This window comes from Meriones unguiculatus, chromosome 14, assembly GCF_030254825.1.
Source record: "Meriones unguiculatus strain TT.TT164.6M chromosome 14, Bangor_MerUng_6.1, whole genome shotgun sequence".
Taxonomy (NCBI): Eukaryota; Metazoa; Chordata; class Mammalia; order Rodentia; family Muridae; genus Meriones; species Meriones unguiculatus.
The window spans coordinates 33,519,113-33,536,262 of NC_083361.1; positions in this window are offsets into that span (position 1 = coordinate 33,519,113).

A 17,150-nucleotide genomic window follows, 5' to 3' on the forward strand; every position below is an offset into this window, starting at 1 on the left:
TTGCAAGCGGGTTTTTACATACTTCTCAGACATTTAACTGGAAGCGGGTTTTTTAAGTGCTCTGGAGTCATTTCGTTGCAAGCGGATTTTGAAGTGCTCTTGAGTCTTTTCTTAGAAGCAGGTTTTTAATTGCTCTTGAGTCATTTCGTTGCAAGCGGGTTTTTACATACTTCTCAGACATTTCACTGGAAGCGGGTTTTTTAAGTGCTCTGGAGTTATTTCATTGCAAGCGGGTTTTTAAATGCTCTGGAGTCTTTTCGTTGGAAGTGGGTTTTTTAAATGCTCTGGAGTCATTTCATTGCAAGCGGGTTTTTACGTGCTCTGGAGTCATTTCTTTGCAAGCGGGTTTTTAAGTGCTCTGAAGTCATTTCATTGCAAGTGGGTTTTTAAGTGATCTGGAGTCATTTCGTTGAAAGCCGGTTTTTACATACTTCTCAGACATTTCACTGGAAGCAGGTTTTTTAAGTGCTCTGGAGTCATTTCGTTGCAAACGGGTTTTTAAGTGCTCTGGAGTCTTTTCGTTGGAGGCGGGTTTTTAAGTTCTCTGGAATCATTTCGTTGCAAGCAGGTTTTAACATATTTTTCAGGCATTTAACTTGAAGCAGGTTTTTAAGTGCTCTGGATTCATTTCTTTGCAAGTGGGTTTTTACATACTTCTCAGACATTTCACTGGAAGCGGGTTTTTTAAGTGCTCTGGAGTATTTTCGTTGTAAGCGGGTTTTTAAGTGTCCTGGAGTCATTACGTTGAAAGTGGGTTTTGAAGGGCTCTGGAGTCATTTCGTTGGAAGCGGCTTTTTCAGTGCTCTGGAGTCATTTCGTTGCAAGCGGGTTTTTACATATTTTTCAGACATTTCACTGGAAGCAGGTTTTAAAGAGCTCTGGAGACATTTCGTTGCAAACGGGTTTTTACGTGCTCTGGAGTCATTTCGTTGCAAGCGGGTTTTTAAGTGCTCTGGAGTCATTTCGTTGCAAGTGGGTTTTTAAGTGCTCTGGAGTCATTTCGTTGCAAGCAGGTTTTTTCATACTTCTCAGACATTTCATGGAAGCGGGTTTTTTAAGTGCTCTTGAGTCATTTCGTTGCAAGCTGGTTTTTAAGTACTCTGGAGTCATTTCGTTGCAAGCGGGTTTTTTCATACTTCTCAGACATTTAACTGGAAGCGGGTTTCTTAAGTGCTCTGGAGTCATTTGGTTGCAAGAGGTTTGTTAAGTGCAAGGGTGTCTTTAACGATGGAAGCGGGTTTTTTCATACTTCTCAGACATTTCAATGGAAGCGGGTTTTTTAAGTGCTCTGGAATCATTTTGTTGAAAGTGGGTTTTTATATATTTTTCAGACATATCACTGGAAGCAGGTTTTTAAGTGCTCTGGAGTCATTTCGTTGTAAGCAGGTTTTTACATACTTCTCAGACATTTCACTGGAAGCGGGTTTTTTAAGTGCTCTGGAGTTATTTCATTGCAAGCGGGTTTTTAAATGCTCTGGAGTCTTTTCGTTGGAAGCGGGTTTTTTACGTGCTCTGGAGTCATTTCATTGCAAGTGGGTTTTTACCTGCTCTGGAGTCATTTCGTTGCAAGCGGATTTTGAAGTGCTCTTGAGTCTTTTCTTAGAAGCAGGTTTTTAATTGCTCTTGAGTCATTTCGTTGCAAGCGGGTTTTTACATACTTCTCAGACATTTCACTGGAAGCGGGTTTTTTAAGTGCTCTGGAGTTATTTCATTGCAAGCGGGTTTTTAAATGCTCTGGAGTCTTTTCGTTGGAAGCAGGTTTTTTAAGTGCTCTGGATTCATTTCATTGCAAGCGGGTTTTTACGTGCTCTGGAGTCATTTCGTTGCAAGCGGGTTTTTAAGTGCTCTGGAGTCATTTCATTGCAAGTGGGTTTTTAAGTGATCTGGAGTCATTTTGTTGCAAGCCGGTTTTTACAAACTTCTCAGACATTTCACTGGAATCGGGTTTTTTAAGTGCTCTGGAGTCATTTCTTTGGAGGCGGGTTTTTAAGTTCTCTGGAATCATTTCGTTGAAAGCAGGTTTTTACATATTTTTCAGACATTTAACTGGAAGCAGGTTTTTAAGTGCTCTGGATTCATTTCTTTGCAAGCGGGTTTTTACATACTTCTCAGACATTTCACTGGAAGCGGGTTTTTTAAGTGCTGTGGAGTCATTTCTTTGGAGCAGATTTTTAAGTGCTCAAGAGTCATTTCCTTGGAAGCGGGTTTTTAAGGGCTCTGAAGTCATTTCGATGCAAGCAGGTGTTTAACTGATCTGGAGTCATATCGTTGGAAGCGGGTTTTTAAGTTCTCTTGTGTCATTTTTTGGAAGTGGTTTTTAAGTGCTCTAGAGTCAGTTCGTTGGAAGCGGGTTTTCACATATTTCTCAGACATTTCCCTGGAAGTGGTTTTTTTAAGTACTCTGGAGTCATTTTGTTGCAAGCAGGTGTTTAAGTGCTCTGGAGTTTTTTCTGTGGAAGAAGGTCATAAGTGTTCTGGTGTTGTTCTTTGGAAGTCAGTTTTTAAGTGCTGTGGAGTCATTTCGTTGCAAGCCGGTTTTTAAGTGCTCTGGAGTCATTTCGTTGTAAGCGGGTTTTTACATACTACACAGACATTTCATTGGAAACGGGTTTTTAAGGCCTCTGGAGTCATTTCGTTGCAAGCGGGATTTTAAGTGCTCTGGCGTCTTTTCTTTGGAAGCGGGTTTTTAAGTGCTCTGGAGTCATTTCATTGCAAGCTGGTTTTTAATTGCTCTGGAGTCATTTCGTTGTAAGCGGGTTTTTACATACTACTCAGACATTTCATTGGAAGCGGGTTTTTTAAGTGCTCTGGAGTCATTCCGTTGCAAGCGGGATTTTAAGTGCTCTGGAGTATTTTCGTTGTAAGCGGGTTTTTAAGGGTCCTGGAGTCATTTCGTTGCAAGCGGGTTTTGAAGGGCTCTGGAGTCATTTCGTTGGAAGCGGGTTTTTCAGTGCTCTGGAGTCATTTCGTTGCAAGCGGGTTTTTACATATTTTTCAGACATTTCACTGGAAGCAGGTTTTAAAGAGCTCTGGAGTCATTTCGTTGCAAACGGTTTTTTACATACTTCTCAGACATTGCACTGGAAGCGGGTTTTTTAAGTGCTCTGGAGTCATTTCGTTGCAATCGAGTTTTTAAGTACTTTGGAGTCTTTTTGTTGGAAGCAAGTTTTTAAGTGCTCTGGAGTCATTTCATTGCATGTGGGTTTTTAAGTGATCTGGAGTCATTTCGTTGCAAGCGGGTTTTCAAGTGCTCTGTAGTCTTTTCGTTGGAAGCGGGTTTTTAAGTGTCCTGGAGTCATTTCATTGCAAGCGGGTTTTGAAGGGCTCTGGAGTCATTTCGTTGCAAGTGGGTTTTTACATATTTCTCAGACATTTCACGCTAAGCAGGTTTTTAAGTGCTCTGGAGTCATTCCGTTGCAAGCGGGATTTTAAGTGCTCTTGAGTCATTTCGTTGCAAGCGTGTTTTTACATATTTTTCAGACATTTCACTGGAAGCAGGTTTTTAAGTGCTCTGGAGTCATTTCGTTGCAAACAGGTTATTACATACTTCTCAGACATTGCACTGGAAGCGGGTTTTTTAAGTGCTCTGGAATCATTTCGTTGCAAGCGTGTTTTTAAGTGCTCTGGAGTCTTTTCGTTGCAAACGGGTTTTTATGTGCTCTGGAGTCATTTCGTTGGAAGCAGTTTTTTACATATTTCTTAGACATTTCACTGGAAGCAGGTTTTTTAAGTGCTCTGGAGTCATTTCTTTGGAGCAGATTTTTAAATGCTCAAGAGTCATTTCCTTGGAAGCAGGTTTTTAAGGGCTCTGAAGTCATTTCGATGCAAGCAGGTGTTTAAGTGATCTGGAGTCATATCGTTGGAAGCGGGTTTTTAAGTTCTCTTGTGTCATTTTTTGGAAGTGGGTTTGTAAGTGCTCTAGAGTCATTTCGTTGGAAGGGGGTTTACACATATTTCTCAGACATTTCCCTGGAAGTGGTTTTTTTAAGTACTCTATGGTCATTTTGTTGCAAGCAGGTGTTTCAGTGCTCTGGAGTTATTTCTGTGGAAGAAGGTCATAAGTGTTCTGGAGTTGTTCTTTGGAAGTCAGTTTTTAAGTGCTCTGGAGTCATTTCGTTGTAAGCGGGTTTTTACATACTACTCAGACATTTCATTGGAAGCAGGTTATTAAGGGCTCTGGAGTCATTCCGTTCCCAGCGGGATTTTAAGTGCTCGGAAGTATTTTCGTTGCAAGCGGGTTTTTACATACTTCTCAGACATTTAACTGGAAGCGGGTTTTTTAAGTGCTCTGGAGTCATTTTGTTGCAAGCGGGTTTTTACGTGCTCTGTAGTCATTTCGTTGGAAGAGGGTTTTTCAGTGCTCTGGAGTCATTTCGTTGCAAGCGGGTTTTTACATATTTTTCAGACATTTCACTGGAAGCAGGTTTTAAAGTGCTCTGGAGTCATTTCATTGCAAGCGGGTTTGTAATTGCTCTGGAGTCTTTCGTTACAAGCGTGTTTTTACATGCTCTGGAGTCATTTCGTTGGAAGCGGTTTTTTACATATTTCTTAGACATTTCACTGAAAGCGGGTTTTATAATGCTCTGGAATCATTTCGTTGCAATCGTGTTTTTAAGTACTTTCGAGTCTTTTCGTTGGAAGCAGGTTTTTAAGTGCTCTGGAGTCATTTCATTGCAAGTGGGTTTTTAAGTGATCTGGAGTCATTTCGTTGCAAGCGGGTTTTTAAGTGCTCTGGAGTCTTTTCGTTGGAAGCGTGTTTTTAAGTGTCCTGGAGTCATTTCGTTGCAAGCGGGTTTTCAAGTGCTCTGTAGTCTTTTCGTTGGAAGCGGGTTTTTAAGTGTGCTGGAGTCATTTCGTTGCAAGTGGGTTTTTACATATTTCTCTGACATTTCACGCTAAGCAGGTTTTTAAGTGCTCTGGAGTCATTCTGTTGTAAGCGTGATTTTAAGTGCTCTGGAATATTTTCGTTGGAAGTCGGTTTTTAAGTGTCCTGGAGTCATTTCATTGCAAGCGGGCTTTTAAGTGCTCTGGAGTCATTTCGTTGCAAGCGGGTTTTTACATACTTCTCAGACATTGCACTGGAAGCGGGTTTTTTAAGTGCTCTGGAGTCATTTCTTTGGAGCAGATTTTTAAGTGCTCGAGAGTCATTTCCTTGGAAGCAGTTTTTTAAGGGCTCTGAAGTCATTTCGATGCAAGCAGGTGTTTAAGTGATCTGGAGTCATATCGTTGGAAGCGTTTTTTTTTACGTTCTCTTCTGTCATTTTTTGGAAGTGGGTGTTTAAGTGCTCTATAGTCATTTCGTTTGAAGCGGGTTTTCACATATTTCTCAGACATTTCCCTGGAAGTGGTTTTTTTAAGTACTCTGGAGTCATTTTGTTGCAAGCAGGTGTTTAAGTGCTCTGGAGTTATTTCTGTGGAAGAAGGTCATAAGTGTTCTGGAGTTGTTCTTTGGAAGTCAGTTTTTAAGTGCTGCGGAGTCATTTCATTGCAAGCCGGTTTTTAAGTGTTCTGGAGTCAATTCGTTGCAAGCGGGTTTTTAAGTGCTTTGGAGTGTTTTCTTTGGAAGCGGGTTTTTAAGTGCTCTGCAGTCATTCCTTGCAAGCGGGTTTTCAAGTGCTCTGGAGTCATTTCGTTGCAAGCGGGTTTATAAGTGCTCTGGAGTCATTTCGTTGCAAGCGGGTTTTTAAGTGCTCTGGAGTCATTTCGTTGCAAGTGGGTTTTTACATACTTCTCAGAAATTTCACTGGAAGCAGGTTTTTATGTGCTCTGGAGTCAATTCGTTGGAAGCGGGTTTTTAAGTGTTCTGGATTCATTTCATTGCAGGCGGGTTTTTAAGTGTTCCTGAGTCATTTCTTTGCAAGCGGGCTTTTATGTGCTCTGGAGTCATTTCGTTGGATGCGGGTTTTTACATACTTCTCACACATTTAACTGGAAGCGGGTTTTTTAAGTGCTCTGGAGTCATTTTGTTGCAAGCGGGTTTTTACGTGCTCTGGAGTCATTTCGTTGGAAGCGGTATTTCAGTGCTCTGGAGTCATTTCTTTGCAAGCGGGTTTTTACATATTTTTCAGACATTTCACTGGAAGCAGGTTTTAAAGGGCTCTGGAGTCATTTCGTTGCAAACGGGTTTTTAAATACTCTGGAGTCATTTCGTTGTAAGCAGGATTTTAAGTGCTTTGGAGTGTTTTCTTTGGAAGCGGGTTTTTAAGTGCTCTGGAGTCATTTCGTTGCAAGCGGGTTTTTAAGTGCTCTGGAGTCATTTCGTTGCAAGCGGGTTTTTAAGTGCTCTGGAGTCATTTCGTTGCAAGTGGGTTTTTACATACTTCTCAGACATTTCACTGGAAGCAGGTATTTATGTGCTCTGGAGTCATTTCGTTGGAAGCGGGTTTTTAAGTGCTCTGGAGTCATTTCCTTGTAGGCGGGTTTTGACATACTTCTCTGACATTTAACTGGAAGCGGGTTAGTTAAGTGCTCTGGAGTCATTTCATTGCAAGTGGGTTTTTAAGTGCTCTGGAGTCATTTTGATGCAAGTGGGTTTTTACATACTTCTCAGACATTTCACTGGAAGCAGGTTTTTACATACTTCTCTGACATGTAACTGGAAGCGGGTTAGTTAAGTGCTCTGGAGTCATTTCTTTGCACGCGGGTTTTTAAGTGCTCTGAAGTCTTTTCGTTTCAATCGGGTTTTAAAGTGCTCTGGAGTCATTTCATTGCAAGCGGGTTTTTAAGTGCTGTGGAGTCATTTCGTTGCAATCGGGTTTGTAAGTGCTCTGGAGTCATTTCGTTGCAAGCGATTTTTACGTGCTCTGGAGTCATTTCGTTGCAAGCGGGTTTTTACATACTTCTCAGACATTTCACTGGAAGCGGGTTTTTTAATTGCTCTGGAGTCATTTTGTTGCAAGCGGGTTTTTAAGTGCTCTGGAGTCTGTTAGTTGGAAGCAGGTTTTTAAGTACTCTGGAGTCATTTCGTTGCAAGCGGGTTTTTAAGTGACCTGGAGTCATTTCGTTGCAAGCGGGTTTTTACATACTTCTCAGAAAAACTCACTGGAAGCGGGTTTTTTAAGTGCTCTGGAGTCATTTCGATGCAAGCCGGGTTTTAAGGGCTCTGGAGTCATTTTGTTGCAAGCGGGTTTTTAAGTGCTCTGGAGTCATTTCGTTGCAAGCGGGTTTTTACGTGCTCTGGAGTCTATTTGTTGGAAGCGGGTTTTTAAGTGCTCTGGAGTCATTTCGTTGCAAGCGGGTTTTTACGTGCTCTGGAGTCTTTTCGTTGGAAGCGAATTTTTACATGCTCTCGAGTCATTTCGTTGCAAGCGGTTTTTTACGTGCTCTGGAGTCTTTTCATTCGAGGCGGGTTTTTAAGTGCTCTGGAGTCATTTCGTTGCAAGCGGGTTTTTACGTGCTATGGAGTCATTTCGTTGCAAGTGGGTTTTTACATACTTCTCAGACATTTCACGGGAATCGGGTTTTTTAAGTGCTCTGGAGTCATTTCGTTGCAAGCGGGTTTTTAAATGCTCTGGAGTCATTTCGTTGCAAGCGGGTTTTTACATACTTCTCAGATATTGCACTGGAATCGGGTTTTTTAAGTGCCTTGGAGTCTTTTCGTTGGAAGTGGGTTTTTAAGTGCTCTGGAGTCATTTCGTTGCAAACGGATTTTTACATACTTCTCAGACATTGCACTGGAAGCGGGTTTATTAAGTGCTCTGGAGTCATTTCGTTGCAAGCAGGTTTTTAAGTGCTCTGGAGTGTTTTCGTTGGAAGCGGGTTTTTAAGTGCTCTGGTGTCATTTCGTTGCAGGCAGGTTTTTAAGTGTTCTGGAGTCATTTCGTTGCAAGCGGGTTTTTAAGTGCTCTGGAGTCATTTCGTTGCAAGAAGGTTTATAAGTGCTCTGGAGTCATTTCGTTGCAAGCGCGTTTTTAAGTTCTCTGGAGTCATTTCGTTGCAAGCGGGTTTTTACATACTTCTCAGACATTGCACTGGAAGCGGGTTTTTTAAGTGCTCTGGAGTCATTTCTTTGGAGCAGATTTTTAAGTGCTCGAGAGTCATTTCCTTGGAAGCAGGTTTTTAAGGGCTCTGAAGTCATATCGATGCAAGCAGGTGTTTAAGTGATCTGGAGTCATATCTTTGGAAGCGTTTTTTTTTAAGTTCTCTTGTGTCATTTTTTGGAAGTGGGTTTGTAAGTGCTCTAGAGTCATTTCGTTGGAAGGGGGTTTTCACATATTTCTCAGACATTTCCCTGGAAATGGTTTTTTTAAGTACTCTGGAGTCATTTTGTTGCAAGCAGGTGTTTAAGTGCTCTGGAGTTATTTCAGTGGAAGAAGGTCATAATTGTTCTGGAGTTGTTCTTTGGAAGTCAGTTTTTAAGTGCTGCGGAGTCATTTCATTGTAAGCCGGTTTTTAAGTGCTCTGGAGTCATTTCGTTGTAAGCGGGTTTTTACATACTACTCAGACATTTCATTGGAAGCGGGTTTTTAAGGGCTCTGGAGTCATTTCGTTGCAAGCGGGTTTTTAGGTGCTCTGTAGTCTTTTCGTTGGAAGCGGGTTTTTAAGTGCTCTGGAGTCATTTCATTGCAAGCCGGTTTTTAAGTGTCCTGGAGTCATTTCGTTGCAAGCGGGTTTTTTTATACTTCTGAGACATTTCAATGGAAGCGGGTTTTTTAAGTGCTCCTGAGTCATTTCGTTGGATGCGGGTTTTTACATACTTCTCACACATTTAACTGGAAGCGGGTTTTTTAAGTGCTCTGGAGTCATTTCGTTGCAAGCGGGTTTTTACGTGCTCTGGAATCATTTCGTTGGAAGCGGTATTTCAGTGCTCTGGAGTCATTTCGTTGCAAGCGGGTTTTTACATATTTTTCAGACATTTCACTGGAAGCAGGTTTTAAAGGGCTCTGGAATCATTTCGTTGCAAACGGGTTTTTAAATACTCTGGAGTCATTTCGTTGCAAGCAGGATTTTAAGTGCTTTGGAGTGTTTTTTTTGGAAGCGGGTTTTTAAGTGCTCTGGAGTCATTTCGTTGCAAGCGGGTTTTTAAGTGCTCTGGAGTCATTTCGTTGCAAGCGGGTTTTTAAGTGCTCTGGAGTCTGTTCTTTGGAAGCAGGTTTTAAGTGTTCTGGAGTCATTTCTTTGTAAGCGGGTTTTAAGTGCTCTGGAGTTATTTCGTTGCACGCGGGTTTTTACGTGCTCTGGAATCATTTCGATGCAAGCAGGTTTTTACATACTTCTCAGACATTTCACTGGAAGCGGGTTTTTTAAGTGCTCTGTAGTCATTTCATTGCAAGCGGGTTTTTAAGTGCTCTGGAGTCATTTCGTTGCAAGTGGGTTTTTACATATTTCTCAGAAATTTCACCGGAAGCAGGTTTTTATGTGCTCTGGAGTCATTTCGTTGGAGGCGGGTTTTTAAGTGTTCTGGAGTCATTTCATTGCAGTCGGGTTTTTAAGTGCTCTGGAGTGTTTTCATTGGTTGCGGGTTTTTAAGTGCTGTGGAGTCATTTCTTTGCAAGCGAGTTTTTACATACTTCTCAGACATTTTACTGGAAGCAAATTTTTTAAGTGCTCTAGAGTCATTTAGTTGCAAGCGGGTTTTTAATTGCTTTGGAGTTTTTTCGTTGAAAGCGGGTTTTTAAGTGCTCTGGAGTCATTTCGTTGCAAGCGGGTTTTGAAGTTCTCTGGAATCTTTTCTTTGGAAGCGGGTTTTTAAGTGTTCTGGAGTCAATTCTTTGCAAGCGGGTTTTTAAGTGCTTTGGAGTGTTTTCTTTGGAAGCGGGTTTTTAAGTGCTCTGCAGTCATTCCTTGCAAGCGGGTTTTCAAGTGCTCTGGAGTCATTTCGTTGCAAGCGGGTTTATAAGTGCTCTGGAGTCATTTCGTTGCAAGCGGGTTTTTAAGTGCTCTGGAGTCATTTCGTTGCAAGTGGGTTTTTACATACTTCTCAGAAATTTCACTGGAAGCAGGTTTTTATGTGCTCTGGAGTCAATTCGTTGGAAGCGGGTTTTTAAGTGTTCTGGATTCATTTCATTGCAGGCGGGTTTTTAAGTGCTCCTGAGTCATTTCGTTGCAAGCGGGCTTTTATGTGCTCTGGAGTCATTTCGTTGGATGCGGGTTTTTACATACTTCTCACACATTTCACGGGAAGCGGGTTTTTTAAGTGCTCTGGAGTCATTTTGTTGCAAGCGAGTTTTTACGTGCTCTGGAGTCATTTCGTTGGAAGCGGTATTTCAGTGCTCTGGAGTCATTTCTTTGCAAGCGGGTTTTTACATATTTTTCAGACATTTCACTGGAAGCAGGTTTTAAAGGGCTCTGGAGTCATTTCGTTGCAAACGGGTTTTTAAATACTCTGGAGTCATTTCGTTGTAAGCAGGATTTTAAGTGCTTTGGAGTGTTTTCTTTGGAAGCGGGTTTTTAAGTGCTCTGGAGTCATTTCGTTGCAAGCGGGTTTTTAAGTGCTCTGGAGTCATTTCGTTGGAAGCGGGTTTTTAAGTGCTCTGGAGTCATTTCTTTGCAAGCGGGTTTTTACATTCTTCTCAGACATTTCACTGGAAGCGGGTTTTTTAAGTGCTCAGGAGCCATTTTGTTGCAAGCAGGTTTTTAGGTGCTCTGGAGTCTTTTCGTTGGAAGCGGGTTTTTAAGTGCTCTGGAGTCATTTCATTGCAAGCCGGTTTTTAAGTGCTCTGGAGTCATTTCTTTGTAAGCGTGTTTTTACATACTACTCAGACATTTCATTGGAAGCGGGTTTTTTAAGTGCTCTGGAGTCATTCGGTTGCAAGCGGGATTTTAAGTGCTTTGGAGTATTTTCGTTGGAAGCGGGTTTTTAAGTGTCCTGGAGTCATTTCGTTGCAAGCGGGTTTTTTTATACTTCTGAGACATTTCAATGGAAGCGGGTTTTTTAAGTGCTCCTGAGTCATTTCGTTGCAAGCGGGCTTTTAAGTGCTCAGGAGTCATTTCGTTGGATGCGGGTTTTTACATAGTTCTCACACATTTAACTGGAAGCGGGTTTTTTAAGTGCTCTGGAGTCATTTCGTTGCAAGCGGGTTTTTACGTGCTCTGGAGTCATTTCGTTGGAAGCGGTATTTCAGTGCTCTGGAGTCATTTCGTTGCAAGCGGGTTTTTACATATTTTTCAGACATTTCACTGGAAGCAGGTTTTAAAGGGCTCTGGAGTCATTTCGTTGCAAGCGGGTTTTTAAGTGCTCTGGAGTCATTTCGTTGCAAGCGGGTTTTTAAGTGCTCTGGAGTCTTTTCGTTGGAAGCAGGTTTTAAGTCTTCTGGAGTCATTTCGTTGTAAGCGGGTTTTAAGTGCTCTGGAGTTATTTCGTTGCACGCGGGTTTTTACGTGCTCTGGAATCATTTCGATGCAAGCAGGTTTTTACATACTTCTCAGACATTTCACTGGAAGCGGGTTTTTTAAGTGCTCTGGAGTCATTTCATTGCAAGCGGATTTTTAAGTGCTCTGGATTCATTTCGTTGCAAGTGGGTTTTTACATACTTCTCAGAAATTTTATTGGAAGCAGGTTTTTATGTGCTCTTGAGTCATTTCTTTGGAGGCGGGTTTTTAAGTGCTCTGGAGTCAATTCTTTGCAAGCGAGTTTTTACATACTTCTCAGATATTTTACTGGAAGCAAATTTTTTAAGTGCTCTAGAGTCATTTAGTTGCAAGCGGGTTTTTAAGTGCTTTGGAGTGTTTTCGTTGGAAGCGGGTTTTTAAGTGCTCTGGAGTCATTTCGTTGCAAACGGGTTTTGAAGTTCTCTGGAGTCTTTTCTTTGGAAGCGGGTTTTTAAGTGTTCTGGAGTCATTTCGTTGCAAGCGGGTTTTGAAGTGCTCTGGAGTCTTTTCTTTGGAAGCGGGTTTTTAAGTGTTCTGGAGTCAATTCGTTGCAAGCGGGTTTTTAAGTGCTTTGGAGTGTTTTCTTTGGAAGCGGGTTTTTAAGTGCTCTGCAGTCATTCCTTGCAAGCGGGTTTTTAAGTGCTCTGGAGTCATTTCGTTGCAAGCGGGTTTTTATGTGCTCTGGAGTCATTACGTTTCAAGCGATTTTTACGTGCTCTGCAGTCATTTCGTTGCAAGCGGGTTTTTACATACTTCTTAGACATTTCACTGGAAGCGGCTTTTTTTAAGTGCTCTGGAGTCATTTTGTTGCAAGCGGGTTTTTAAGTGCTGTGGAGTCATTTCGTTGCAAGTGATTTTTAAGTGCTCTGGAGTCATTTCGTTGCAAGTGATTTTTAAGTGCTCTGGTGTCATTTCGTTGCAAGCGGGTTTTTACATACTTCTCAGACATTTCACTTGAAGCGGGTTTTTTAAGTGCTCTGAAGCCGTTTCGTTGCAAGTGGGTTTTTACATACTTCTCAGACATTTCACTGGAAGCAGGTTTTTATGTGCTCTGGAGTCATTTCGTTGGAAGTGTGTTTTTAAGTGCTCTGGATTGTTTTCGTTGGAAGCAGGTTTTTAAGTGCTCTGGTGTCATTTCGTTGCAGGCAGGTTTTTAAGTGTTCTGGAGTCATTTCATTGCAAGCGGGTTTTTAAGTGCTCTGGAGTCATTTCGTTGCAAGTGGGTTTTTACATATTTCTCAGAAATTTCACCGGAAGCAGGTTTTTATGTGCTCTGGAGTCATTTCGTTGGAGGCGGGTTTTTAAGTGTTCTGGAGTCATTTCATTGCAGTCGGGTTTTTAAGTGCTCTGGAGTGTTTTCATTGGTTGCGGGTTTTTAAGTGCTGTGGAGTCATTTCTTTGCAAGCGAGTTTTTACATACTTCTCAGACATTTTACTGGAAGCAAATTTTTTAAGTGCTCTAGAGTCATTTAGTTGCAAGCGGGTTTTTAATTGCTTTGGAGTTTTTTCGTTGAAAGCGGGTTTTTAAGTGCTCTGGAGTCATTTCGTTGCAAGCGGGTTTTGAAGTTCTCTGGAATCTTTTCTTTGGAAGCGGGTTTTTAAGTGTTCTGGAGTCAATTCGTTGCAAGCGGGTTTTTAAGTGCTTTGGAGTGTTTTCTTTGGAAGCGGGTTTTTAAGTGCTCTGCAGTCATTCCTTGCAAGCGGGTTTTCAAGTGCTCTGGAGTCATTTCGTTGCAAGCGGGTTTATAAGTGCTCTGGAGTCATTTCGTTGCAAGCGGGTTTTTAAGTTCTCTGGAGTCATTTCGTTGCAAGTGGGTTTTTACATACTTCTCAGAAATTTCACTGGAAGCAGGTTTTTATGTGCTCTGGATTCAATTCGTTGGAAGCGGGTTTTTAAGTGTTCTGGATTCATTTCATTGCAGGCGGGTTTTTAAGTGCTCCTGAGTCATTTCGTTGCAAGCGGGCTTTTATGTGCTCTGGAGTCATTTCGTTGGATGCGGGTTTTTACATACTTCTCACACATTTAACTGGAAGCGGGTTTTTTAAGTGCTCTGGAGTCATTTTGTTGCAAGCGAGTTTTTACGTGCTCTGGAGTCATTTCGTTGGAAGCGGTATTTCAGTGCTCTGGAGTCATTTCTTTGCAAGCGGGTTTTTACATATTTTTCAGACATTTCACTGGAAGCAGGTTTTAAAGGGCTCTGGAGTCATTTCGTTGCAAACGGGTTTTTAAATACTCTGGAGTCATTTCGTTGTAAGCAGGATTTTAAGTGCTTTGGAGTGTTTTCTTTGGAAGCGGGTTTTTAAGTGCTCTGGAGTCATTTCGTTGCAAGCGGGTTTTTAAGTGCTCTGAAGTCATTTCGTTGCAAGCGGGATTTTAAGTGATCTGGAGTCATTTCGTTGCAAGTGGGTTTTTACATACTTCTCAGAAATTTCACTGGAAGCAGGTTTTTATGTGCTCTGGAGTCATTTCGTTGGAAGCGGGTTTTTAAGTGTTCTGGAGTCATTTCATTGCAGGCGGGTTTTTAAGTGCTCTGGAGTCTTTTCGTTGAAAGCGGGTTTTTACGTGCTATGGAGTCATTTCGTTGCAAGTGGGTTTTTACATACTTCTCAGACATTTCACGGGAATCGGGTTTTTTAAGTGCTCTGGAGTCATTTCGTTGCAAGCGGGTTTTTAAATGCTCTGGAGTCATTTCGTTGCAAGCGGGTTTTTACATACTTCTCAGATATTGCACTGGAATCGGGTTTTTTAAGTGCCTTGGAGTCTTTTCGTTGGAAGTGGGTTTTTAAGTGCTCTGGAGTCATTTCGTTGCAAACGGATTTTTACATACTTCTCAGACATTGCACTGGAAGCGGGTTTATTAAGTGCTCTGGAGTCATTTCGTGGCAAGCAGGTTTTTAAGTGCTCTGGAGTGTTTTCGTTGGAAGCGGGTTTTTAAGTGCTCTGGTGTCATTTCGTTGCAGGCAGGTTTTTAAGTGTTCTGGAGTCATTTCGTTGCAAGCGGGTTTTTAAGTGCTCTGGAGTCATTTCGTTGCAAGAAGGTTTATAAGTGCTCTGGAGTCATTTCGTTGCAAGCGCGTTTTTAAGTTCTCTGGAGTCATTTCGTTGCAAGCGGGTTTTTACATACTTCTCAGACATTGCACTGGAAGCGGGTTTTTTAAGTGCTCTGGAGTCATTTCTTTGGAGCAGATTTTTAAGTGCTCGAGAGTCATTTCCTTGGAAGCAGGTTTTTAAGGGCTCTGAAGTCATATCGATGCAAGCAGGTGTTTAAGTGATCTGGAGTCATATCGTTGGAAGCGTTTTTTTTTAAGTTCTCTTGTGTCATTTTTTGGAAGTGGGTTTGTAAGTGCTCTAGAGTCATTTCGTTGGAAGGCGGTTTTCACATATTTCTCAGACATTTCCCTGGAAATGGTTTTTTTAAGTACTCTGGAGTCATTTTGTTGCAAGCAGGTGTTTAAGTGCTCTGGAGTTATTTCAGTGGAAGAAGGTCATAATTGTTCTGGAGTTGTTCTTTGGAAGTCAGTTTTTAAGTGCTGCGGAGTCATTTCATTGTAAGCCGGTTTTTAAGTGCTCTGGAGTCATTTCGTTGTAAGCGGGTTTTTACATACTACTCAGACATTTCATTGGAAGCGGGTTTTTAAGGGCTCTGGAGTCATTTCGTTGCAAGCGGGTTTTTAGGTGCTCTGTAGTCTTTTCGTTGGAAGCGGGTTTTTAAGTGCTCTGGAGTCATTTCATTGCAAGCCGGTTTTTAAGTGTCCTGGAGTCATTTCGTTGCAAGCGGGTTTTTTATACTTCTGAGACATTTCAATGGAAGCGGGTTTTTTAAGTGCTCCTGAGTCATTTCGTTGGATGCGGGTTTTTACATACTTCTCACACATTTAACTGGAAGCGGGTTTTTTAAGTGCTCTGGAGTCATTTCGTTGCAAGCGGGTTTTTACGTGCTCTGGAATCATTTCGTTGGAAGCGGTATTTCAGTGCTCTGGAGTCATTTCGTTGCAAGCGGGTTTTTACATATTTTTCAGACATTTCACTGGAAGCAGGTTTTAAAGGGCTCTGGAATCATTTCGTTGCAAACGGGTTTTTAAATACTCTGGAGTCATTTCGTTGCAAGCAGGATTTTAAGTGCTTTGGAGTGTTTTTTTTGGAAGCGGGTTTTTAAGTGCTCTGGAGTCATTTCGTTGCAAGCGGGTTTTTAAGTGCTCTGGAGTCATTTCGTTGCAAGCGGGTTTTTAAGTGCTCTGGAGTCTGTTCTTTGGAAGCAGGTTTTAAGTGTTCTGGAGTCATTTCTTTGTAAGCGGGTTTTAAGTGCTCTGGAGTTATTTCGTTGCACGCGGGTTTTTACGTGCTCTGGAATCATTTCGATGCAAGCAGGTTTTTACATACTTCTCAGACATTTCACTGGAAGCGGGTTTTTTAAGTGCTCTGTAGTCATTTCATTGCAAGCGGGTTTTTAAGTGCTCTGGAGTCATTTCGTTGCAAGTGGGTTTTTACATATTTCTCAGAAATTTCACCGGAAGCAGGTTTTTATGTGCTCTGGAGTCATTTCGTTGGAGGCGGGTTTTTAAGTGTTCTGGAGTCATTTCATTGCAGTCGGGTTTTTAAGTGCTCTGGAGTGTTTTCATTGGTTGCGGGTTTTTAAGTGCTGTGGAGTCATTTCTTTGCAAGCGAGTTTTTACATACTTCTCAGACATTTTACTGGAAGCAAATTTTTTAAGTGCTCTAGAGTCATTTAGTTGCAAGCGGGTTTTTAATTGCTTTGGAGTTTTTTCGTTGAAAGCGGGTTTTTAAGTGCTCTGGAGTCATTTCGTTGCAAGCGGGTTTTGAAGTTCTCTGGAATCTTTTCTTTGGAAGCGGGTTTTTAAGTGTTCTGGAGTCAATTCTTTGCAAGCGGGTTTTTAAGTGCTTTGGAGTGTTTTCTTTGGAAGCGGGTTTTTAAGTGCTCTGCAGTCATTCCTTGCAAGCGGGTTTTCAAGTGCTCTGGAGTCATTTCGTTGCAAGCGGGTTTATAAGTGCTCTGGAGTCATTTCGTTGCAAGCGGGTTTTTAAGTGCTCTGGAGTCATTTCATTGCAAGTGGGTTTTTACATACTTCTCAGAAATTTCACTGGAAGCAGGTTTTTATGTGCTCTGGAGTCAATTCGTTGGAAGCGGGTTTTTAAGTGTTCTGGATTCATTTCATTGCAGGCGGGTTTTTAAGTGCTCCTGAGTCATTTCGTTGCAAGCGGGCTTTTATGTGCTCTGGAGTCATTTCGTTGGATGCGGGTTTTTACATACTTCTCACACATTTAACTGGAAGCGGGTTTTTTAAGTGCTCTGGAGTCATTTTGTTGCAAGCGAGTTTTTACGTGCTCTGGAGTCATTTCGTTGGAAGCGGTATTTCAGTGCTCTGGAGTCATTTCTTTGCAAGCGGGTTTTTACATATTTTTCAGACATTTCACTGGAAGCAGGTTTTAAAGGGCTCTGGAGTCATTTCGTTGCAAACGGGTTTTTAAATACTCTGGAGTCATTTCGTTGTAAGCAGGATTTTAAGTGCTTTGGAGTGTTTTCTTTGGAAGCGGGTTTTTAAGTGCTCTGGAGTCATTTCGTTGCAAGCGGGTTTTTAAGTGCTCTGGAGTCATTTCGTTGGAAGCGGGTTTTTAAGTGTTCTGGAGTCATTTCATTGCAGGCGGGTTTTTAAGTGCTCTGGAGTCTTTTCGTTGAAAGCGGGTTTTTAAGTGCTCTGGAGTCATTTCTTTGCAAGCGGGTTTTTACATTCTTCTCAGACATTTCACTGGAAGCGGGTTTTTTAAGTGCTCAGGAGCCATTTTGTTGCAAGCAGGTTTTTAGGTGCTCTGGAGTCTTTTC